Source organism: Oryx dammah, unplaced genomic scaffold, assembly GCF_014754425.2.
Source record: "Oryx dammah isolate SB20612 unplaced genomic scaffold, SCBI_Odam_1.1 HiC_scaffold_19, whole genome shotgun sequence".
NCBI classification, from domain to species: domain Eukaryota; kingdom Metazoa; phylum Chordata; class Mammalia; order Artiodactyla; family Bovidae; genus Oryx; species Oryx dammah.
This window is the reverse complement of record NW_024070203.1, coordinates 5,844,825-5,871,202: the sequence shown is the minus strand read 5'-3', so window position 1 is coordinate 5,871,202 and position 26,378 is coordinate 5,844,825. Positions and strand designations below refer to the sequence as shown.

The following is a 26,378-nucleotide window of genomic DNA, read 5'->3' as shown; positions in this document are numbered from 1 at the left end:
CGTTATATCCCCTGCTTGGTTTTAAATACAGTAATTCTCCTACGTACGAACCTTCAAGTTGCAGACTTGCAAAGATGAGAACGTGCATTTACATGTCTAATCATGTAAATTAGTTCACGCCTCTGGCGTGCATTGTCACATGTGTGCATCCTTTGTAAGTGGCTGTGATTTTGTGTACTTTACTGTGTATTATGTATAGAGTACAGCAGTACAGTATCTTCATTTCAAGCCCAGGATGTATGGAACAAGTATAAAAGCACCGGTGATATAGCTGGTACTGCTAAGAAGCACTTGGAAACAAAAGTGAAAATGATTGAGAGAGCAGCATGAGACAAAAAGATGGTAGTTGTTGTTTGTTCTTGTAACATGAACCATTCAACTGCTGGCAAGATTGTAAAGCACAAGGACACAGTCATGGAACATGTGAAGTCTGCTGTGCCAATGATGTTGACAATAATATAATAGCCTTGGAAAAGTGACAGAGGAGATGGAGAAACTTTTCAGTGTGTAGATGCAGGGTCAGCATCAGTCTCTTGTCCTACTCAGCTTAATGGTGATTCAAGAGAAAGCTGAAAGCCTTCATGAAGACTTAAAGAAGAAACACGGTGAAGCATCAGAGCATCTTTTAATGCCGGTCATGGCTGGTTTCATCGGTTTAAGGCTAGAGCCAACCTTCACAATGTAAAGCTAAATGGCAAGGCAGAGAGTACAGATTTGGTAGCTGCCGGAGAGCATCCTGAAATGCTTTGAGAAATTACTGATGAAGGCACATGTTTACCTGAGCAGGTTTCTAATGTGGTTGAGACAGGACTGTACTGGAAGAAGATACCAGAGCGCTTACATTAGTAAGGAGGAAAAGTTGACACCAGGCTGAAAACAGCAAAGGGTATGCCAACTGTATAATTTAGTGACAAGGCTTCCACAATGTGAATCTGAAGCCTCTTTTAGTTTATCATTCAGAGAATCCAGAAGCCTTGAAAACATAGCCAAGGGCTCTCTTCCTGTTGTGTGGAAGAGTCACCCCAAAGCCAAGGTTACACGAGCCATTTTCCAGGATTTGTTTTTCTACCACTTTATCTTTAACGTAGAGAAGGACTGCTTGGAAAAGGACACCCCGTTTAGCACCACTTTGCTGCTTGATGGTGCTCTGGGCTGTCATCCATAGGTGACTCATCCAAACGTCACAGCGGTGTGTCCGCCACAGAATACTGTATTGCCTATCCAACTTGTGATCAGGGAGTTACAGTGACTTTGGAGATATATTATTCATGTCATGCTTTTTGTCAGGCAGTAAAGGTGAGTGATGAATCAGGAGCAACATTGCAACAACTTTGGAAGGGCTATGGGCTTCCCTGGTGGCTCAGACAGTAAAGCGTCTGCCTGCAATGCAGGAGACATGGGTTTGATCCCTGGGTTGGGAAGATCCCGTGGAGAAGGCAATGGCAACCCACTCCAGTACTCTTTTCTGGAAAGTCCCATGGTCGGAGAAGCCTGGTGGGTTACAGTCCATGGGGTCACAAAGAGTCGGACATGACTAAGTGGTTTTCACTTTCACTTGGAAGGACTTGATAAGAACTTTAACTTTGCTTGGTGTCAAATTATGGCCATCACCATGAATGGGGGTTTGGGAGAATCTTTGTCTGCAGTTTGTGCACAATTTTTGTGGATTTGAGAAGGTGGGTGAGGAGGCCAAAGAGGTCTTAACCAACTCACGGAGCCTCAGCGAGAAGCTGAAGCCAGAACTGCAAGAGGAAGACTTCCCTGATCTCCTTGCTGTGCACACAAGGAGCTTACTGATGAAGATCTGATGGAATTGGAGGCCCAGAGAAAAGATGAAGAGAGACCGCAGGAAAAAGAAGTGACTGAAGAACCGAAGAGATTCAGGATGCAGGAAATGGCAGGGGGTTTTCTTTACCTGAGGAGGTGCTGTTAGTTTTTGAGGCACTGGACCTGAACACAGAACAGAACATGAAGGCTGCAACAGCCGTTCAGAGTGCAAATCAGTGCTACCATGTCATCTATGACAAGGACAGAAAGAGCTGCTGCCCAGGTATCATTGAATCGTTTTTGCCAAAGGGTAGATAGAATTGAATCCAGCAAGGAACCAGAACTTGTGCTATCAATGTCAGGCATGAATTGAATTGCAGCTTACAGTTGTAGCTGACAGTCCTTCAGCTTTACCGTCTCCCACTTCCTCTCCCTTCTTCAGTCAGTATCTCTTCTTGCCTGTTCACTTGATACCAGTCCCTGTATGCCAGCTGTTGTACTGTACTACTGTACTTTTCAAGGTTTGTACTGTAAGATTAAAAACATTTTCTTTATTTTTTTTTAATGTATTATTTGTGTGAAAAGTGTTACAAACCTATTGCAGTACAGTACTATTTAGCTGATTGTGCTAGTTGGATACCTAGTCAAACTTTGTAGGACATAGGAACAAATTGGGTCTAGAAATGTGCTATTGGAATAAAACACTTTTGTATGTAGGAGACTTACTGTAGTTTTCTTTGCTTTTATTCAACTTTTTGGACTACTGATAGCCAAAGTTTGTAGCTTGCTAAGGGAGATGCTGATTTAACATTTTCAAGTGAACAACAATATTCATCTACACAAGTACAACCATAGGAGATGAATCCCAATATCCAGGAGTAGGAGATCCTCACGCAGCTTGCTAACAGCTCCATTTTATCAGATGTTGTACACTTGACAGGGCACATATAATGGTTTCTGTTTCTGCTGCTTTCTGCTGATCAATAAAGAATTCTTTTCAAAACAGATCTCAGGCTATATTGTAGTGAGTGGGAGTCTGTACTACTTATAATCATATTGCTGTTCAGTCCCCAAGCTGTGCCTGACTGCTTGCGACCCCACAAACTCTAGCATGCCAGGCTTCCCTCTCCTCACCATCTCCTGGAGTTTTCCCAAATTTGTGTCCATTGCATTGGTGATGCCATCCAACCAACTTATCCTCTGTTGCCATCTTCTCCTTTTGCCTTGAATCTTCCCTAAAATCACAGTCTTTTCCAATGAGTTTGCCGTTCGCATCAGGTGGACAAAGTATTGGAGCTTCAACATCAGTCCTTCCAATGAATATTCAGCGTTATAGTTATATACAGTGTTAAATGTTTGGGCAAACTTTTCAAAGGGCTCTGGGTACACAAATCCATAACGTGATAAAGAGAAAACAAATAGCAACGACAAACAAACAAAAGCAATCTTATAAAGTTAGATAATAAAAACACCTTAAAAACCAACTTGTGTATGTTAAACCCAAACTCCTAATATATACACACTACTGTAAATAAAGCAGATAACCAACAAAGACTTACTGTATAGCATAGAGAAATCTACTCAATATTTCATAATAACCTATAATGGAAAAGCATCTGAAAAAATTTCTATGTATGTATGTATAACTGAATCACTCTGCTGTACACCCAGATGGTAAAGAATCTGTCTGCAGTGAAGGAGATCCGGGTTCAATCTCTGGGTTGGGAAGATTCCCTGGAGAAGTGAATGACTACCCACTCTAGTATTCTTGCCTGGGAAATCCCATGGACAGAGGAGCCTGGCAGGCTATAGTCTGGAGTTGCAGAGTCAGACACGACTGAGTGATTAACACATTATAAATCAAGTATACCTCAATAAAAACATAAAAACAAACAGAAAAAAAAAAAGAGATAAAATATCTTTTGGAGAAAGATGAAGATCAACTAAAGATGACCTAAAATAAAATAATAAAATCTATAAAAAATCAGCTTTTACCATTAACCTCAGGGAACTGTGGTTTTGTATGGACCCCAATGTCGGCGTCTATTTTCACATGAGCTTTTGTTTTAAAAGCATGTATGCAATAGTTGCAACATTATCCTTTTACAAGATCATGTGTTATTAAAATGTAGTAGTTACTTGTGTCTGTGGGTCTTGGAAAACTAACTTCAGTGTATCTCTAGAAGGACAGAAGTAATTATTTTTAATATATAAAATTTAATTTGGAACACAACCTTGTCTTCCATTTCTCTTACACTCTTAATGAAGAGTGAGTTTGTAGAACCTGAAGCATAGTTGGAGAGTATGCTGGTTGTTGTCTTTTAGCCGTGGCTCGGATGGTAAAGCATCTGTCTACAATGCGGGAGACCCGGGTTCAGTCCCTGGGTTGGGAAGATCCCCTGGAGAAGGAAATGGCAATCCACTCCAGTACTATTGCCTGGAAAACCCCATGGACAGAGGAGCCTTGTAGGCTACAGTCCATGGGGTCGCAAAGAGTCGGATACGACTGAGCGACTTCACTCATTCTGTCATGCAGCAATGATCTGAAGTTTAGCTGAAGGAACTGGAGAGCTGAACTGAACTGTCAGCAAAAATGAACTGGTTTAGTTTTCTGAGAAATACTATTTTGGTCTGCATGATGCAGATTATGAAACTGAGGCAACGGAGATAAAGGCAGCTTCGCAAGGTCACATAGGTCACACAGCTAGCACGGAGTGGTGCTGGCGTTTGAACACAAGCAGCCTGGCCTTCCTACACACCATGGCATGTCCCTTTTTTGATCCCAGGTGAGAAGGGCTACTGCAGCAAACTGGCTCCTTGAGGGAGCACTGTGAATTCATGTTGCTAATTCCTCAGAGCCTAAATATATTTGCTTCTGATGCTGCTGCTGCTGCTGCTAAGTCGCTTCAGTCATGTCTGACTCTGTGCAACCCCATAGATGGCAGCCCACCAGGCTCCTCTGTCCCTGGGATTCTGCAGGCAAGAACACTGGAGTGGGCTGCCATTTCCTTCTCCAAAGCATGCATGCACGCCTAGTCGCTTCAGTCGTGTCCGACTCTACGTGACCTGGTGGACAGCAGCCCACCAGGCTCCTCCGTCCACAGGATTCTCTTGGCAAGAATACTGGAGTGGGTTTCCATGTCCTTCTCCATTGCTTCTAATGAAATGCTCTTCAAAAATCTTTTCCATCTTCTTTGCATTCTTTTCCTTATGGTATTTTATCTAAGTGTGTAAACTCTCCCATCATCATTCATGGGTGATACTGCTTTGGTAAGCAGGGCAACATGAAAAAGCTCATAAAGATTTTAAACAGATTCCTTTGTTGAAAGTTTAATGACAGGGCTGAATATGCATATATCTTGTATGAAGAATTTCACCTAACATGTGAAGAAAATAATACAGCAACACTTTCTCTGAAATGAGAGTTACAAGTCAGTGATTTCTTTCCCTACTATTGCCTTGCAACAGGCTTTTGGAGAAATCCTAGAAAATAAATTACGTAAGTGTTTTTTTCCCAGTCTTAACACAGATCATTGCTAATGAGTAGCTTCTTCATGATGTAAAAGGGCTTCAGAGCCTTCCAATCACAGGTCATGTACGTGTAACAACGAATCTGATGGTTTTCCTGCCTCCTCTGGGACCTGACTCTGACAGAGGGAGAAGAGAAAAATAAAAACACTATCTGTACACTTCATTCTCAGAAATAGGGTTTCTTGTTTGAAAATTGAGTTGGTATAATGGAAAGACGATAGGAAAAGGGGAACTGTTGTTTGCTGTCAGATTAAGCATAGAATTTCAGATTTGCAAGATGAAAAAGTTCTAGAGCAATTTCACAACCATGTGAATATGCTTGACATTGCTGAACTGCATACTTAATAGAAGTTAAGATGGTCCATTCTGTGTTAGGGGCTTCCCTGGTGGCTCAGAGGGTAAAGCGTCTGCCTGCAATGCGGGAGACCTGGGTTCGACCCTGGGTCAGGAAGATCCCCTGGAGAAGGAAATGGCAACCCACTCCAGTACTCTTGCCTGGAGAATCCCATGGACGAAAGAGCGTGGCGGGCTACAGTCCACGAGGTCGCTAAGAGTCGGACACGACTGAGCAACTTCACTTTATGTGTTTCTTAACTACATAAAAAGTTGTACTTAATACTCTGTATAACTTAAATGGGAAAAGAATTTGAAAAAGAATAGATACATAGATTTGTATAACTGAATCACTTTTCTGTATACCTGGAACTCACACAACATTGTGAATCAACTATACTCCAATATAAATTTTTAAAAAGACATCTTGGTTGCATCCAAGTTTTGATGATTATGAATAAAGTTGTTATAAACATCAAAAAATAGATAAAATATTTTTGTGAAGTTGAAAAAAAATAAACTTTAAAAATAAGTATGTATTTCTATCCTACAGGATTTTTGCAAATCATATACACATATATATGTCATTTTTATATATCTGTATAAATACTTATACATTTATATATACATACAAATATGTACATATACACCTGTATATCTTACATCATATACTTATATCTCTGTATATTTTGATATGAATTTAGAAAATCCCTATATATTATGCAAATATATACACATATGAATATATATATATATACACACACACAAATATATACATATACACATGCATTTATCTAGTTAGTCTTTTCTTCCCAGTGAGAGTTTATTATTTCTTTGGTGTTGCGGCTGGCCTTTTGCACTTGACGATATAGTACAGCTCTCTTTCTATGTCTGTTTATTACAGTTTGTAAAAAAGATGATATTGATGATAGTGATGTCACAGTTACTGACAGCATAGCATTTGTCAGTCATTCCTCTATTGATGGGCATATTTATTGTAAAGTCTTACTGTAGTCAACAATTCAGTACAAATTTTCTTACTGATGCATTTCTGTAGGGTGATTCTCAATCACAGATTTGTATATTTATAATTTTTTTCTTTTTTTAAAATCAGTACTAAAAATTAACCTCCTTAAAACCTGAGCATATCTGGTATAATCTTGCCAATATTGGATAATATCAATAGTTTAATAAGACATAATGTAAATGTTCCCTAATGTAATTTTTAATGTATCATATGATTTGTGTATTTTCTAGATACCTCTTGTTCATTTCCAACTTATGCTTTTTTATTATGATTGTTCTCTTCAGTTTAGTTCAGTTGCTCAGTCCTGTCTCATTCTGTGACCCCATGGACTGCAGCACACCAGACCTCCCTGTCCAGCACCAACTCCTGGAGTTTACTCAAACTCATGTCCATTGAGTCGGTGATGCCATCCATCCATCTCATCCTCTGTCGTCCCCTTCTCCTCCCACCTTCAATCTTTCCCAGCATCAGGGTCTTTTCCAGTGAGTCAGTTCTTTGCATCAGGTGGCCAAAGTATTGGAGTTTCAGCTTCAGCATCAGTCCTTCCAATGAACACCCAGGACTGATCTACTTTAGGATGGACTGGTTGGATCTCCCTGTAGTCCAAGGGACTCTCAAAAGTCTTCTCCAATACCACAATTCAAAAGCATCAATTCTTCAGCACTCAGCTTTCTTTATAGTCCAGTTTTCACATCCATACATGACTACTGGAAAAACTATAGCCTTGACTAGATGGACCTTTGTTAGCAAAGTAATGTCTCTGCTTTTTAATATGCTGTCTAGGTTGGTCATAACTTTTCTTCTAAGGAGTAAGCATCTTTTAATTTCATGGCTGCAGTCACCATCTGCAGTGATTTTGTAGCCCCAAAAAATAGTCTCTCACAGTTTCCATTGTTTCCCCACCTATTTGCCATGAAGTGATGGGACCAGATGCCATCTTAGTTTTCTGAATGTTGAGTTTTAAGCCAGCTTTTTCATTCTTCTCTTTCAGTTTCATCAAAAGGCTCTTTATTTCTTCGCTTTCTGCCATTAAGGTGGTGTCATCTGAGTATCTGAGGTTATTGATATTTCTCCCTGCAGTCTTGATTCCAGTTTGTGCTTCATCCAGTCCAAAGGACTCTGAATTATGATTGTTACTATCTCTTTATTACTTTATAGGAACCCTTTATGTAACTTTATCTAGAAATGCTTATAGAAATGCTTGTGATCTTTATATAATCAATGAAATTGGAGTTTATTTAATGGGACATGTGATACTCAGTTGTAATTAGAATTCTACTTCTGGTATCTTAATACAGCTCACCCTACAGAGTCTTGGGACATGAATATTGTCTCACTGGCCCTTCAGCCTTGTCTGTCTTTGGTGTGAAAATGTTCTCCGTTTTCACTCTTCTGTTTCTAGTAGAGCATTTTATTATTTATCCCTGGGCTTTCTTCTATTTTTTTTTTTTTTTCACCTTTAAGTTTTTCTAGAGTCTCAAAAAACTTTCATTTGATTTCTTTAGTAACTTTTTTGACTTTCTCTAATCCTAATCTTTTAAACACATTTGAATTTTATTTAATACTCTTTGAAGATAATTTGACTTTCACATCCTCTCATATTCCACTTCATGCTGTTAGTTCAGTGGTCCAGTGTGTCCCTCTGTGGATCAGTGAGCTTGCTTTCTCATTGGGCTGTTGTGTCTATTGGACAGAATATATGGGTCATGAAAGCAGCAGGCTCCGAGTCATCTCACAGCTGCCATAAGTCACTGTCTTGTTATGGCAGCATGTACTAGGGTGGCTTACACAGGGCTCAGCTGGACCAGACAGGAGGCAGGGAGGCCCATGGAAACAGGACATTAAATTACCTTCTGTGAATTAAATTATCCAGTCACATGTGATGCATGAATTTATATATTAATCTGTATTTTATATATGAAAAAATGCTTTTGTTGTAAAATAGCCTATCTAATGAAGACTCTGGTCATGTGGACAGAAAAATAGTCTTATGAGAATGTGAGCCTCTCCTTTGCTTCTCAGGGTAATGAATCGTCCGTACATGTGCTGCTGCTGCTGCTAAGTCGCTTCAGTCGTGTCCGACTCTGTGTGACCCCATAGATGGCAGCCCACCAGGCTCCCCCATCCCTGGGATTCTCTAGGCAAGAACACTGGAGTGGGTTGCCATGTCCTTCTCCAATGCATGAAAGTGAGAAGTGGAAGTGAAGTTGCTCAGTCATGTCCGACTCTCAGCGACCCCATGGACTGCAGCCCACCAGGCTCCTCCGTCCATGGTATTTTCCAGGCAAGAGAACTGGAGTGGGGTGCCATTGCCTTCTCCACCATACATGTGCAGTGAGCAGCAAAAGTAGTGAAGGCACTCAAAGGCAAGCATTTCTATAACATTCGTATTCGAGGTAGTTTGTGGCAATGGAGCAATTCATTAAGAATGTGTTGCTGTCTGATGGCATGCTTTTTAATCAATTATTCTTTCTATTCATTTGAACCTATGCATTTTCAAGTGACAGAAGGACTTTCCTAGAATCTACTCAGAAACTGATACCCCATTTCCATATACTTTAGTGTAATTCATCTAAGTACTGTAATGGAACCATTTTAGCCAATGGCATTTGCACATTTGGCAGTAGTCAGAGTAGGTAAGAATGTTAATTTTTTCAAAAAAATAAGTGAAATGAAAAAATCTGTGAATAGTTCATGGGAGATTGTGAAACCTAGAAATAAAATTATCTAGCTGAGTGTTTTCTTGGCAACAAAATGCCCACACTATTCATATTATCATTTGGTAAAAATTGTCATTAGCAGTATTAGCATTTTGTTGGCAATGCTGCATGCAAATTAGTCTAGTATTGTAACGTTGAATAAAAGTGGTTGCAAATACCTGTATCATGATTAAGTTTTATGTCTGTGTGAATCTGTCCAGTAACACTGGACAGGCTGGCTGTCAGGAAAAAAGAAATACTGCTAACATTTGCAGTAATAATAGTTGCATAGTTGCAGAATATAAAGCATTCTAAGTCAAATTTTGTGACTACTGAAAAATAAGAATAGTCAACTTAGGGTAAAGCCTTCAATACCTGGTGTATAGTATTTCTAAACATCTCTAAGGATATTGATAGACATATATGATGGTATAGTAATATAAGCTCCTGAAGCACAGTCATTTTCATAAACAGTGAAACTGTTTATCAAAATTGAAGAATTGACTATAATAGTGTGCTCTAATTCTTAATTGGTAACCCAATTAATAGATATAAAATATCTCTGGTAGCCAGAATATTTGATTGAATTTCCATTTTATGCCATACTACTCACTGAAAAAAAATCACATTAAAATTTCAGCATATGTGTTATGAAACTGGCTTTACTGAAATTCAGTAATTAACATTGCTTCCATAAACATCACTGTCCACATGTTTTGTGGTAAGAATAAAAACCATTGCTCTAAAAGGAAGTAGGGAGTTTCAGAATATTTCATATTGAAGTTCATATTAAACAAGGGTCTTTCATTAAATACTGAGTCTTGTGATCACTGAATTACTATAAAAGGTTTTATATGTTTCTGACGGAGAAGGAAATGGCACCCCACTCCAGTACTCTTGCCTGGAAAATCCCATGGACAGAGGAGCCTGGTAGGCTGCAGTCCACGGGGTCGCTAAGAGTCGGACACAGCTGAGCGACTTCACTTTCATTTTTCACTTTCATGCTTTGGAGAAGGAAATGGCAACCCACTCCAGTGTTCTTTCCTGGAGAATCCCAGGGACAGGGGAGCCCGGTGGGCTGCCGTCTATGGGGTTGCACAGAGTTGGACACGATTGAAGCGACTTAGCAGCAGCAGCAGCATATGTTTCTGAACTATACAATATTGAGTACACAGTTTCAGCCCACGTAACTGAGGATCGGAGGAATTAGTGGAAGAAGGTCAATCATAATAGGGCATATGTGTTATTTATTGCCACAAGAAGAATGCCTTTGCTTTCTCATTGTTTGCTGCTGTTGTTGTTTAGCAGCTAAGTTGTGTCCCTGTCTTTTATAACTTGCCAGGCTTCTTTGTCCATGGGATTTTCCAGGCAAGAATACTGGAGTGGGTTGCCATTTCCTTCTCCAGGGGATCTTCCCAACCCAGGGATCAAACCCAAGTCTCCTGCATTGACAGGCAGTTTCTTTACCACTGAGTCACCAGGAAAGACCCATTCCCATTGTTTACAGCCTATAAATAAATGAATGCATAGATTACATTAACCTTTATTTGTCTGTGTTATCAGATATAGTTCTTCTGTGTATTTTCACTGCAGCAGATATGTATGAACAGATAGCTTATCAATTAATTTTTAATTTTATCTCTGCATAGAACTTTGGCCATAGCATTTTTTTTTCTCTCTGGCATTTAACAATTTTCTTTATTCTGGGAGACTTCCATTCACCTCTGCCTTTCTTTTTATAACCTGTTTTGTTAGTTTGGACCCATATTTAGAGAACCCTTGGGGTGTGATTGCCTTGAAATAGTTATAATGGATAATATAGGGATCTTGCAATCAGAGTACTGTATGGTATCTGTAAATGAATCATGAGGATGATTCATTCAGGCCTTCTTTTAATGTATTTTCTTACCCACCATTGACAAAGGGAGAGACTGGTGGTGCAGGAGCTGACTAAAGGGAGGTGTGGGTTGGTGGATGATGTGTATAATATGGGCCAGAAAAATGTACAGTTTCAAAGCATGTAACTGCAGTTGCAGCCTTCAGCCTTTAATGCCTGAACAGCCACTGTCTAATTTGCAGCAGGCCTGGCTGCAGGAAGTGTGGCCTTTACCAGGCTCCATTCCCCATGTATTTCTGGGAATTGGAGTTCTACTCTATCCCACCCATCTGCACTGGGTTACTGAGAACTGACCCTTTTTGGAAGCTTCTCTTGCCTCTCATGTGCAGCCTCTCTCTCCCGGGGTGGCTGTTTCTCTCCTAGACAGCTGTCTCACCAAGTGCATGACTCCGAGCATAGCTGGATCCAAGCTCTGCTGTCTCACACGACTTCCAGAAAGCACCACATGGGCAAGAATGACTCCAGCTCCAGGCTCCATATTGCTGCTCTCAGGCTGCATAGGACAAGACTTGTCCCTTGCTGGGCACTCCTTGCTGACTCTTCTTCTGTATTTCAGAGGCCAGTTCATCCTCTGTCAAGAAGACTGTCCTTACCCAGGTTGCCCCCAGTCTGTGCACACCCCGACCCCATGCCCACCCCCTGCTGCGTTGACCTTAATGTGCCAAGGCTAAGCAGAGGAAAATAAGTCCCCATCTCACTTCCCTTTTGCCCAGTCACAGCTCAGCCTCCAAGTTAAATAAAATAAAATGATAAAACGGCAGACATGTAAATTCATGGAGAAAGGAAGAAACTTATTTAAAACATATTATTATGTAAAATGCCCGTCTCCTAGGTATTATAACACATTTACATAACCAAAAGTCTTATTAAAATTTCCCCCATATCAAGGAAGCATTTTGCACTGAAATTATTTAAAGTACAACCTGTAGAGAACTAGGGAAACCTGACAGTTTTAAAAAGAAAAATACATCCTATCCGTAGTCTCCCATCTGTTTGAGCTATGTGTGTGCTGAGTCCTTCAGTTGTGTCCAGCTGTTTGCGACTCTCTGGACCGTGGCCCTCCAGGCTCCTCTGACCATGGGATTCTCCAGGCAAGAATACCAGAGTGGGTTGCCATTTCCTTCTGCTGCGGATCTTCCTGACACAGGGATCAAACCCACCTCTCTTATGTCTCCTGCATTGGCAGGAGGGTTCTTTACCACATCTGTTTGTAGCCATTGTCAAAATTGGAGTCCATTCACTGCTAGAAAAATCTGTTTCAAGTGGAGAGAGAATTTAAGGGAGAAGACATATTGCAATTATTTTTTAAAGTAATATATATTCTATTATTGGGATTCCCTGGTGGCTCAGATGGTAAAGCGTCTGCCTGCAATGTGGGAGACCTGGGTTCAATCCCTGGGTTTGGAAGATCCCCTGGAGAAGGAAATGGCAACCCACTCCAGTACTCTTGCCAGTGAGTGGATGGAGGAGCCTGGTGGTCTCCAGTCCATGGGGTCACAAAGAGTTGGACATGACTGAGTGACTTCACATTCTATTATTAAGTATTGCTAATAAGTATATAAGTATGTACTAAGTGTATATTTATGAGTACAAACTTTGTGTGTGACACCACTGTAAATCCTGTGTGTGTGTAACATAAAGGCCCTAAGGATGTGATGTAGTGACATGAACAACTGGGTGCTAATTATGTATTTCCTATAATTCTGTGTTAATTCATTATCATTAGCTGACTATTCATCTCACATCAGCCTATGCCAGATAGCATAGAAAATTAATATATTTATAACAAAAGTTCTAGCTTTTAGGAACCTATGTAATTGGATAAAAATGTGTACATGAAAAATTGAGGTGATCTGTAGGTAATGTATAAATAAATCACAAGCTATGCATTATAAGTATTATAAGAAATTAAAACTGGCATAGGGAATTAACATAATTAGGAATTTTAAGAATTGACTCAGCCCAAAAAAGGTTTTTTGGAATTTTAAGAATTGACTTAGCCTAAAAAAAGCTTTTCAGTTATAGTAGAATATTCCTGATATAGGAAGGTATAGGGAGTCTCAGAATATACAGTCTAAATAAAGAGAAATATGTGAAATGGGAAGATAGGTCCAGTTGTCTGGCGCTCTTGAGTTTTGCAGGTCAAGTTCAAGATGCACCTCTGATGTTTTTGCCTCAGGAGTCAAGCATATGCTATACATGTGTGATTTACTGGTCTTGATTGATTAAGTTATAGTGCAATGAGTAAATCTGGTACATACCTGCAAAACCTTTTAGTGATGGGAGAAACAAGAAGCAAATTAATATCTAATATTCATGCACCATCCATGATTTATGGGGCGAACAGAATCCATACACACAAATATCAGTGATGCTCACCAAGTGAAGACAGGCCAGGAGAGGGCGCTCCGCTGGCCACCGCTGGGACGGAAGAGAGCCCTGGCTCCTGGTGGCACCTCTGCTGAGGAGGAGCGCAGCCCCTGGGAACATGAGCTGTACGCCCAGAAGCACACATGCAGGCCCTGTTACAAGACTCCATCATGTAGCTGTGCACTGCATGGCCCGAGAGGCCACGGCATTCGTCAGGGAATACTTTGAGAGGTTGGAGAAGAAGGACGCAAAACGGTCCAGAATCTGCAGAAAGCAAGCTCTTGTGCAGACTCAAGGAAGGATGAAGTCTCTCTCCCTCCAACCAACCCAGCGGTGAGGGGTTGGTGGTGACAAGGTGCCATCCACGCTGAGGTTTACACTAAGCAAGATGCCGCATCCTATGTTAGGAAGGTTGGACCAGAAGGTTACAAGAGCAATGGCTGCTTTAGCTAAAGCTGTTGAAAATAATGTGCTGTTTTCACAACTTGATGATAGTGAGAGGAGCAATCATTTTGATGCCATGTTTCCAGTTTCCTTTATTGCTGGAGAGATTGTCATTCAGCAAGGTCATGAAGGGAATAACTTCTTTGTGATTGATCAAGGAGAAATGGAAGTCTGTGTCAACAGTGAATGGGCAACCAGTGTTGGGGAAGGAAGGAGCGTTGGGGAAATTGCTTTGATCATGAAGCACCTAGAGCAGCCACTTTCAAGGCTGAGACAGATGTGAAGTTGTGGGGCATTGCCCCAAGACAACTCTAGAAGGATCCTCCCGGGAAGCATGCCGAGAAAGCTGAAGACGTGTGAGGAGTCTTTCAGCAAAGCATCTATTTTAGCATCTCTGGACAAGTGGGAACATCTCAGGGTAGTTGATGCCATGGAACCGGTCCAGGCTAAAGACAGGCAGAAGAGAGAGTGCAGGGAGAACCAGAAAAGGAATTCTTCTTTGTTTTAGAGGATTCAGCTGCTATGCTGAGCTGTCGGTCAGAAAATGGAGAATTTGTTGAAGTGGGAAGATTGTTTTGGCAAAATTGCTCTGCTGATGAATTGTTCACCTGCTGCCACGCTGGTTGCGCGTGGCCTGTTGAAGCGTGTCAGGCTGGACCCGTGGAGGTTGGAATGTGTTCTCAGCCTGAGCTTGGACATCTTCAAATGAAACCGCCAGCAGCACAGCAGTTTTGTGTCCCTGCCTGTCTGAAGTCTGCCTCCTGTGCCTCCCTGCTTGCCTCTCCCCATCCAGATTCTCCACGCAGATGGGCTCTGTCCCGCTTTGCAGGGACAGGTGGCCGCTGGCATCGCAGCTTCTTGGTTTCCATTACAATTGCATTTACAGCACTGTTTTCATTTGGGAGCATTAACTGAGTGTGCCTACAAAGTAAAATAAATAGGAAGAGTTCTATAGAGTCTTTGCTGTTCCTACATCTTTGTGTACAGTGTTAGTATCCACCCTGGGCCCTGCCGGCCATGCTTTCTGGTGAAATCAGACCCTGCACCACGTGGGTTACCATAGTGCAGGATCTTTAAAGTGACTGAAGTTTCATATTATCACAAGCATATTTTAGACTGTGGCCATATATATGGCCATATTTGTATTTCTTTATAGAATAAATGATGTCGCATTAAGCTCTGAGAATTAGGAAAAACACATGTAGAAAAATTTTAGTATAGTCGAAAGATATCTGCCCGTGCTTAAACTAATTTAAGGGCAGGAAAATGTGCGGTTTTTCTAAGTATCAGATGGATATGACGTTTGCATTTTTTTAACGAATTTTTATTTGTCAAACTACGTTGCCTAGTTTTGTTTTTATTTTGTTCTTAATGTTCCCTCTCCAATTCTAAAAGCATTTGAGTTGTGGCTGTCTATTCCTTTCTTTTGCTTTTCACACCAAATCATAAGCTGCAGATATTGGGTTCTGATTTAACTACATCTGACTCTGCTCATAAATTCTCATTACACCTGCATTTATCTAGTTAGTGCCAAATATTGATCATCAGATGCTGGACTCAGTAAGAATTTGAGGTTTGCACTCTTAATAGTTAACTTAGAGCTTTTGGTTAATGTACATCCTTCAGTTGACTCTGTGATAATAATGTCATATGCTTTTGAAGCACTGATTCCAGGAGCCAGGGTTTGCTTGGGAGAGACAGACAAAATGTGATAAGAGAGAAAGGGAGGTGGGATTGCTAAAGGGAAATATGACAGGTGGACAGAGTTCAGTGTTGGGGACTTTGTCCCCTAAATTCACTGGGGCAGGAGATTTGGGAAGAAGTTTTTATTTTGCTTTAACCTCCCCCTATCTTTTTATATCAACTAGGATTTATGGTGGGTTGAGGGGCTCAGCTGGTAAAGAATCTGCCTGCAATGCAGGAGACTTAGGTTTGACCCTTGGGTTGGGAAGATCACCTGGAGAAGTATACTGGAGTATCCACTCCAATATTCTGGCCTGGAGAGTTCCATGGACTGGATTGTCCATGGGGTCGCAAAGAGTTGGACACGACTGAAGCAACCTGGCATCAGCACCAGCACTACCACCTAGGAAGCCCAAGTCTGGAGTATAAATCTGGGGAAAATATTTTTGGTGTGGGGTAGAAAGCTACCTTATTACAAACTTTTTACTTTTCAAAATAATCTGTACTAAATGAGGATTTTGTGATCTGTATTTTATTTTCATTGCTTTTTATATTTAAAAGATTAAAAATAAAAATCATATTCTTATTAACTTAAAGTTTGGTTTGATCTTCGTTTATATGGCAGAATTGTACTTAACTAAATTGTTTACAATTCTACCAACTTCCACAGTTTAATGTATTATGTTATTGTGGTCATGATATTTAGATACATATAGTACTGTTTAAATGAGTTTTGCTCTTAAGTCATTTGGCTTTGCTGTTTACTCCCTTGTAGTTTTAATCTAAGAAAATTTAGATCTGAATTTAAAATGATCACATTTAAAGCTTTATCTTTGTGCAGTTTGAATATATATGAGAGATTACGATTGGCATCGTTTGTCTCAGTGGATATTTAAGGCTTTAGAAGTCATTATTTCTGGACTTGGTAAGTGAGTTTATGAGATCTACTTCTCTAGAAATTACAGTGGACAAAGGACCATTTGGTATTGTTTCCTGGCTACTCATCTGATTACACTGTGCGTGCTAATACACTCTCTTCTTTTTGTTATCGATTGTCTTAACAGTAGGTCAAGTAATAAAAAAGATTAAATAAGGAGATATATATATATTTAAAATATAAATTAAAAAAAAGCAGTCTAAAAAATAATTTCAGTAACCAACTGAAAGTAGGAGAGTGACTGTAAAGTCGTTTTTTCCTAACTGGGTGCATTTTTAAGGTAGTATGTCATGGACAAAAGCAAAGCTTCCTGGTGCTGATTGGAGGGGCTGGCATATCCCTAAGGCAACATATCAGATTTGGTTGGAGGTCTTAGAAGAGTACCAAGTTGGAAATTTTGGTTAGACTGTCAGAGAGGCAAGTTTTAAAAGCACAAGGTCATTTAAAAATGAGATTTAGAAATTAAATCACTTTGAATAGAAGGACTTTGGTATCCAGAGAAGGTATATTATTTGAGGTAACAGATGAAAATATGAAGTGAATATAAATCCAGAGGAGGTGTGAATTCTATAAAAAAAGCAAGTCCCTATGGGGAAAGCTTAGTGGCACATTGTGGTTTGGGTCCGTGACTTAGGAAGCAAGCTTTACTTTTCTCTGAAGGTCAGAGATTAAAACCAAGGATAAAACATTACAAACTGCTTTCAAGTACAATTCATATTTGATCTTCAAGTTAATCATGACTAAGGCAGAACAAACACTGTTATCTTTATGTTGGATTAGAAAATGCAGACATTTATCATCTTTCCTGCCAGCCCTCTGCATAGCGGAAAAGAATCTTAAGGACCAAGAAGTCAGGGGTCACGGGGCAGGGAGTCTAAATTAAAGGTGATGATGGAGACCAGCTCTAACTGAGAAGGCAGGAGAAAGGGCTTGCCCTCCTACTCCGTCTCACAGCAGGCTCTACACAGGTCTGCACCATCCCAAGAGCTGCATCCATGCTGGGGGCCTCACCAACCATGCTCCGTCTTTTGTCTTCTCTTCTTGGCACTTAACATAGTACTATTCAGGTGGCTCACAAATTTTTATGAATATGCACTATTTTTACCAAGTCTAAGCTCCTACTGCTTGCCACACAACAGGCCAATAAATCAAGAGAGGAGTTATTGGGACAAGAAATAGTGACTTTATTCAGAAAGCCAGCAGACTGAGGAGACAGTGGACTAATGTCCCAAAGAACTGTCTTCCCTGGCTGTGGATGCTAGTTGTTGCTTTTGTTTTGTTTTGTTTTTAATAGAACAAAGAGGTGTGGGAGGTGAGGAGGCAAAGCAAAAACAAGGTGGTAAGTGGTGGCAAATGTTTCCTGGTTCCTGCTGACTCCAGAGGGGAAGTGTTAATTCTTCTTTTCTGCAGCCATTCACAGGTGGGCCTGGTCAGAATGTTTGCTGTGAGCTAAACATAGATATTTAGGTTAATGCTCATTGCATGGGAGGCAGGGTTCCTGGAGGTAGCCCATTATATATGCTTTAAGCTATAGACAACCTGCCTTTAGTGATTAACTTAGAGTGAAAACAACAGAACACAAAGGTTAAAATAAAAGAAACAGGCCCAACATGGAGTCAGACTAGTTCTTCCTTATTATGCGGTCTGCAAAGGGGACCTGAGAAGTAAGAAGTGTATGAAATAGAAAATACGGGTCCTGAGCTCCAATAGCTCATAGGGAAATCTAGAGGAGACCCTCATCTAAGAGGGAGCTTCCATGTGGAATGTTATGTGCTGGGAATAGGAGGAGGGCAGTTAGACAAACCGGCACTTGGGAAGTTTCATGATTGTAGACATGTGACGCATGTGAGTGTTCACTGTGGGTGCAGAGCGCTGATCTGTTTTCCTGATGGAAGGGCTAGGAGCCTGGGTGAGAAATGAGGGCTGACCTTACAGGCTAACATCACTAACGAGAACCTCCAGCTGCACAGATGAGGCCTTAAAGGTGTCACAGGACACTAGACAGCATCAAAGGTGCAGTCCTCAGAAGACAGGATGTGCGTGCGCTCAGGAGTTCGTGTGTGCCGTGTGACTGCACGTGCTTGTGGTGGAACAGACCTATACGCTCCTTTGCATTTGGAACAAGGGAGTTGGTGCAGAGCTGGCTTTTGGGCACTAACGAGAATGGATCTGAGGGTTGAGGGTCCTTAAGTGGACAAGTGAGCGGACAGCAGGTTCAAGCACATTGTGAGGATGGAGGGTAAGATTTCTTCGCGTTGTTTGCTGATATGATTATGTGTAAAGATGTACAAAATTTCTGCAGATGGTGATTGCAGCCATGAAATTAAAAGACGCTTACGCCTTGGAAGGAAAGTTATGACCAACCTAGATAGCATATTGGAAAGCAGAGATATTACTTTGCCAACAAAGGTCTGTCTAGTCAGGGCTATGGTTTTTCCTGTGGTCATGTATGGATGTGACAGTCGGACTGTGAAGAAAGCTGAGTGTTGAAGAATTGATGCTTTTGAACTGTGGTGTTGGAGAAGACTCTTGAGAGTCCCTTGGACTGCAAGGAGATCCAACCAGTCCATCCTAAAAGAGATCAGTCCTGGGTGTTCATTGGAAGGCCTGATACTGAAGCTGAAACTCCAATACTTTGGCCACCTCATGCGAAGAGTTGACTCATTGGAAAAGACTCTGATGCTGGGAGAGATTGGGGCAGGAGAAGAAGGGAATGACAGAGGGTGAGATGGCTGGATGGCATCACCGACTTGATGGACATGAGTTTGAGTGCACGCCGGGAGTTGGTACTGGACAGGGAGGCCTGGCGTGCTGTGATTCATTGGGTCGCAAAGAGTTGGACACAACTGAGCAACTGAACTGAACTGAACTGAAAGATGTACAAACACTTAAGTTTACAAAGGGGAAGTGAGGGGTAAGCTAGGAGTTTGGGATTAACACATACACACTATTATATATAAAAGAGATAAACAATGAGGTCCTACTGATTAGAACAGGGAACTGTATTCAATATCTTGTAATAACCTATAATGGAAAAGAATCTGAAAAAGAATAGATACATAAATATATATAACTGAATACCCCGGGTCTAGAAGATCCCCAGGAGGAGGAAATGGCAACCCAGTCCAGTACTCTTGCCTGGAGAATCCCATGTGCAGAGGAGCTGGCCAGACTACAGTCCCTGGGGTTGCAAAGAGAGACTGAGAGACTTAGCATAACCGAATCACGTTGCTATACACTGAAACTAGCAGGACACTGTAAATCAACTATACTTCAATAAAATAAAATGAATTTAAAAATAATAAATAGATGCACATTATGAAAAAACAACAACAACAAACCTGTGAAGGAAGGTGCAAGACAAATAAGACAGCAAATGTCCTGCCTTTGATGAGTTTCCCTGAGATGCGCCCTGGGGAGAGGGTGTGGGCCAGTGTGTGGCAGCTTGGGCCCCAGCAAACAGGAAGGGTGTGTGTATTTTTTGACCTTGGAGAGAAGGATGAGAAACCGTAGGGTCACTGATTGAAGTGGGGGGATTCTAGGGATGAGTTCACGATTGATGCAGTGGTCTGTCTCAGCCTCTCTTGGAGAATTAAGTGGTGAGGTCCTCTGCCCTCGCCTGCCCAGGATTCACAGACCTGAAAGAAAAAGGAAACATCAGCAGGGAGCCCCGTGGGAGGTGGCCACTTGAAGATGAAAAAGGATGGTTGGAGTCTGAAGAGAACACAGAGCAGCCCAGAGAAAGCTGAGCACTTGGGAATTGAAGGAAGGAGGCAAAACCCACAAGAGCAAAGGGAGATTCAAAATCTTTATGATAGAAGAGAGGCGAGCAGGGGCTGAGCACTTTGTTTGTCTGGAAGTGGGAAGGTTGCAGCCACAGGGGAAATGTTTTTTCTGAAGAATTAACTGAGGGCATTTGCTTTGGAACATTGCCTCTTAAGACGTCCTGTTTTCTGATAAATGGTGTTTTGTTGTTTGTGTCAACCTTCTGCTGTAGACATGGTCCCTTTGTTTAAATTTCCACCAAGATAAAATGCTTTTCGTATATGAGCACATTCAAGGAAGGTAATTCTCAGGTAGGGTAGAAACCCCTCTACCTTTTCCCAGGCCTTGTTAGAAAGAGATTTTACAAAATAGTGATCGATTTTACAAAACAGTCTTCCAAGTGTAGGGTTCTGGTTGATGGGCATGCTGGCTAACTCAGCTCTGGAAAATCTCTTCAGGTCAAATTAAGGGTAGGGGACAGAGTACTCCTGCTGAGGAGACAGCTGTATATAACTTTCATTTAAATGCCACCATGAAAAAATTGCCCTGGTATAATTTAAAGCATTTGGTTAAGGGGAGAGTTACTTTATAATTAAATAACGCTGCTTCCTTCCTATCTACCCCATGGGTATGAGAGTTAAGAACTAAAACAATTTAATAGGATAATATTTCAAGAGCATACAGAGCACTTGCAGTCCAGGGGGAACAGTGGGCACAGAGACAGCACCAAAAGCTGGGCTTCTGGAAGCAGGCGAATGCTCAGGTACGGACACAAAGCAGGAACTCAGTGCATCCAGCTCATTGTTTAGGAAATCTGTCTGCTGGAGTGATGGTGGGTTGCATATTTACAAAACAGAAATAGACTCAGAGACATGGAAAGCAAACTTATGGTTCCTAAAAGGAAAAGGTGGGAGGGATAAATTAGGGGTTTGGGATTAATATATACACACTGCTATATATAAAATAGATAATCAACAAGGATCTGCTATATAGCATGGGAATGCCACTCAATATCTTGTAATAACCTATCACAGAAAATAATCTACAAAATAATATGTGTGTATATATATATATATTGTTCAATCTATAGATTCATTATTTTTTACATATATATATATATATACACACATAAAATTTGGCTCAGATGGTAAAAAATCTGCCTGCAGTGCAGGAGACCCAGATTTGATACTTGGGTTGGGAAGATCCCTTGGAGAAGGAAATGGCAACTGACCTGCAGTATTCTTGCCTGGAGAGCCCTATGGACAGAGGAACCTTGTGGGCTATAGTCTTTGAGGTTGCAGAGTTGGACATAACTGAGAGACTAAAACACACACACACATACACACACACATATATAAAGTGAAGTGAAAGTTGCTCAGTTGTGTCCGACTCTTTGCGACCCCATGGACTGTACAGTCCGTGGAATTCTCCAGGCCAGAATACTGTAGTGGGTAGCCTTTCCCTTCTCCAGGGGATCTTCCCAACCCAGGGATCAAACTCAGGTCTCCTGCTTTGCAGGCAGATTGATTACTAGCTGAGCCACAAGAGAAGCCTCTCTCTCTCTCTCTCTCTCTATATATATATATATATATATATATATATAAAATACATAAACTGAAATTTATTTTGCTATACACCTGAAACTAACACAACATTGTGAATCAACTATATTTCAATAAAAATAATTTAATGTCTTTAAAAAAAAGGAAATCTCTTTGTTAGGATGTGGTATAGGTGTTTGTTTTTCTGCAGGCCATATTCAATACCAGACAAATCTCTCCAGGTCTGCACGGGCTACCCACCCTGCACGGAAACCAGATGGGAGCTCAGGGAAGTCTTGTTTCTCACACGTTTGTATCTAATGTTGGAAGAAGTTGCCGCAAGGAACACTGACTGTTTATTCCCAAACCCCCAATCTTCTAATAGTTGCACACACACTGCTTCTGCGCGGAGGATGCTTTTACTTTCAGGAGTGATCATGATTGTGTACGGTGTTCTCGCAGTGTGATAATGGACATTTAATCACAGAACATGTGCTTTCCGTTTTGAGCTCCATTTCTCATGCCTGGGGCTCTCATTCCGTCCCCAGGATGGCTGGGACACACTTCCTGGCTCTTCTCCAGTCTTCACGGCTTCTTCTGCACACTCCCAGATCCCTGCTACCCTGTGCTTTTAGAAACAGCAAAGTGTTGAGAATGCCATCAGCTCCCCTCCAATTTGGTCATAGATCTGTGTGTAGTCATCCTTCCCTGACTTTCTGTTCTTTATCAGAAGGAGCACAACCTCTTCCAGAGCAGAATCGCTCTTAACCAGGACCCTGACCTGCCCAGATGTGTGAGCATCGTCTGATTCCCCCATCATTGTATTTTGTTCACCCTCTTCATCTTTGTATGGACTCTCCGTTTGTCTGTACTTTGAAAAAAAACAATCATTCTTGGGCACTCTCTATTTGCTAAGTGGAACCTCTGAAGTTAGTGTCTGAATCTTGATAGTTTCCTGATCTCCATCTATTGGTCTGACTGATTCTTAATCTAAGATTCTTTATCTACCTGACCACTGATTTGAAAATAAAATATCTAGAGTTTCTAAATCCTTGGGTTTTGCCAGCTTATCTACCAGTGCTTTTATTCACATGCAGTTTCATTTCTCTAGTTCTGTGCCCCTTCATTTCCCTGTATGCTCCTCAAGTTTCAGCCTCGCTTTTTACAGCTCTTTTTCTGCCAACTCTAAAGATGCTTGAGAATTTCCTATTATAATAAGCAAAAAAAAAAAAAAAAAGAACTTTCTTTTAGTCTTGCTTTCCTCCCTCAAAATAATACCACGTCTGCTTATCTCTTGGAACTACTTGGAAACTTAACACCATTCTAGTCGCGTACAGTCTGGTTGCCATGGTTACTACTGGCTATGCTCTCCAGTATTACCACTGACCTCTAAAGTTACTGATTTTGTTATTTGTTTACAATATTTATGCTACTTGCTGCTTGATTTCACTTGCAGCTTTGATGAGAAACTCCTTATTATGTCTTCCTGGTTTTTAGAATGTGTCCCTCTCCTAGCACTAACAGAAAGTATCCTGGTCAAAGATTACATATGTGGGCTGTGGAGCTTTGCAGACCCACCTTTCCATTCTGGCCTCTGATTATACATGAATGTGACCCGAGGAGAGCTATTTAATTATTCTGAGGCTCATTCCTTCATGTAGCGGAGAAAAATTGTCCTTGCAAAATTGCTATAAAGATTAGAGGTAATGGATATTAACTCTCAGCAAGTTCTTAATACACATGAAGCACTCAGTAAGTGGTCAGTCCAGCCATCGCCAGCAGCAGCAGCATCCCAGCATCCCTGTCAAACCACTGTCATCACCACTGGCATTTTCAGCACCTTAGTTATTGGAGCACCAGTTTTCTCTTTCACTTGTTATCCCTTGTTTGCTGATAGGCGTCCACTTTCAGAAACACAACTGTAACAAAATCAGTAATGAGAACTAATTTCATTGTGTCACTTTTATTGTTAAAAAACTTTCAATTGTAACTCATTTCCTCATACTGAATGAATGATTAAGTGTTCCTTCCATTGTGGGTATTCAGAACTGTTTTGAGCTTTATGACATATATGTTATTTTGCTTGTAGGATAATGAGTCACTTATTTGTCTGTTTGAACACCCCTCTGCTGCTGCTGCTGCTAAGTCACTTCAGTCGTGTCCGACTCTGTCCGACCCCATAGACGGCAGCCCACCAGGCTCACCCGTCCCTGGGATTCTCCAGGCAAGAACACTGGAGTGGGTTGCCATTTCCTTCTCCAATGCATGAAAGTGAAAAGTGAAAGTGAAGTCGCTCAGTCGTGTCCGACTCTTAGCAACCCCATGGACTGCAGCCTACCAGGCTCCTCTGCCCATGGGATTTTCCAGGCAAGAGTATTGGAGTGGGTTGCCATTGCCTTCTCCAGAACACCCCTCTACTAATCCTAAAAGCTGCTTAGGGTAACTACATTGATTCATTCATTTTGAATTTCAACCATTTTTTTTTTAATCTCAAATGATTGATTTCTGAGACTGACAGTTTTACATATACGTGCCTGCAAACACACATAATTTCAGTTATTTAAATATAGGTACCCAGAATATGAAATTCTATGTTGTGAATTCTTATGGCTTACAAAGCAAGAAAGATCATTCAGTTGAGAGAGGCTCCCCATGATAAGGTGTCAGCCTACCTTGACGTTTCTTTACCAGCTGAGAAAATAACAGACACTAAATTACACACAATCTGGGTAATTTAAATATGTGGTTTTTTGATGGCTTGTGACCTATTATTATTTATAATTATATAGAGTACATATCTATTCAGTAAAAGCATTTATTTTCCATATATTTGAGACAAAATGAAAATGTAATCATATATTACAAAATATTTAATTTTCTATTTATTTATGAGTAGAAAAGATTTATATATTACTCTGAACTTTTTAAGGTATTTTATTCAGTTCTTAAAAGATAATTCACCTGTCTTTGCCTAAAAAACATGTGCTCCTCATTAACTAACATTCTTGGCAAATCCTTTTTCTCCATTGTCTGTATTAGTTGCAGTCTGGCCTCTTTTTATTTTTAGTATATTGTGTGAAATATTTGGCCACTGCTTTCCTTATTCCAGATTACTTTTACATTTCACTTTTGACATGGCCTAGTGTTATGTAAATGGTCCTTATGAAGTCTTTAAATCAAATTGATTCTTTTGTGTACAAGATATTTCCAAAATGCATATCCAATATTTCTTAAACTCAAATACAGTTCAAACATAGATTATTGTATTAATGAAAACTTTCTCTGTATGTAAAAACGAACTTTTCTTTCCAGAAAAGTCAAAGAAACTAGGTCAATTGAGAGGTAAATAAACAAGGGTTATAGTTGAAGAAAATGAATGTTAATAGCACAAATTATTTTATTACATTACCATACATTATAAAATGTAGCCTAAGAAAGTCTCATGAATGCTTGTTCATATAGTGTGCCATTGGTTTCCTTCTAGTCAATGTCTTTTTAAGTTGGAAAATTCAATTTAATTATGTAATTAGCTAGTTAGTTTCATTTTTTTATTAAATCTTGATTAAAAGCATAGGGCATAAGCAGAAGCAAGCAATTCAGTATATCTGAATATCATAATTTTTGTTTTTCTCAGTGTTTCATAATGAAGTCATTCATTAGTTGTAAATGATCCTGGCTCGATATGCCATCAAAGTTGAAGGGAAAAAATTAGGTATTTTAGTTATTTCTGAGAATGACTCTCTTTTTCACTCTCTCTCTCACTCACACACACACACACCTCAAGGACGTTTTTCCCCTTGGGATGGCTGTCATATGCTTCAGTAATGAGATTAAATTCCTAGTAGTTAGTTGGATAGATCTTTTCCTAACAGAGAAACTAAAATTCATTATAAACTAATTAGGAATATATAGGAGGTTAATTTTCCATGTTCAGCCTTATTAGAATGAGATAAGTAATTCATAAAATATCAAAGGATTGCTTTCAAGAGAACTAAATAAAATGACACTACCAAGTATTGTTTCCTAAAAAAAAAAAAAAAAAAAAATTATAAAAGCAAGTCAAGGCAAACCTTCAGTCCAACTCATCTTACTTTTTGTCAGAAGGAAAACCACAAACATAACATACCCACAGCTCTATTAAATAATGGCTTCTGGCAAAGAGTCTGTGAGGTAGCAGCTGCAGTGCAGGTGGGCTTGACTCTTTTATTGATTGCATTCCAGCGAGAGAAGACTGTGCCATTTGCCGTTATATTCCCCTCAGTAAGACCTAACTGGGATGACCCCGAGAGATGGTATGGGGAGGAAGGTGGGAGGGGGGTTCAGGATTGGGAACACGTGTACACCCGTGGTGGATTCATGTTGATGTATGGCAAAACCAATACAG

The 26,378-nt window shown here is 40.5% G+C and overlaps 1 protein-coding gene and 1 pseudogene across 1 annotated transcript in view; both read left to right on the top strand.

Moving 5' to 3' along the window:
- Positions 1-26,378, top strand: part of ADGRB3 (adhesion G protein-coupled receptor B3) — an 880,035-nt gene that overhangs the window by 132,196 nt on the left and 721,461 nt on the right. The gene's annotated exons all lie outside the window — the stretch shown is intronic.
- LOC120878678 lies at positions 12,761-15,720 on the top strand (annotated as a pseudogene).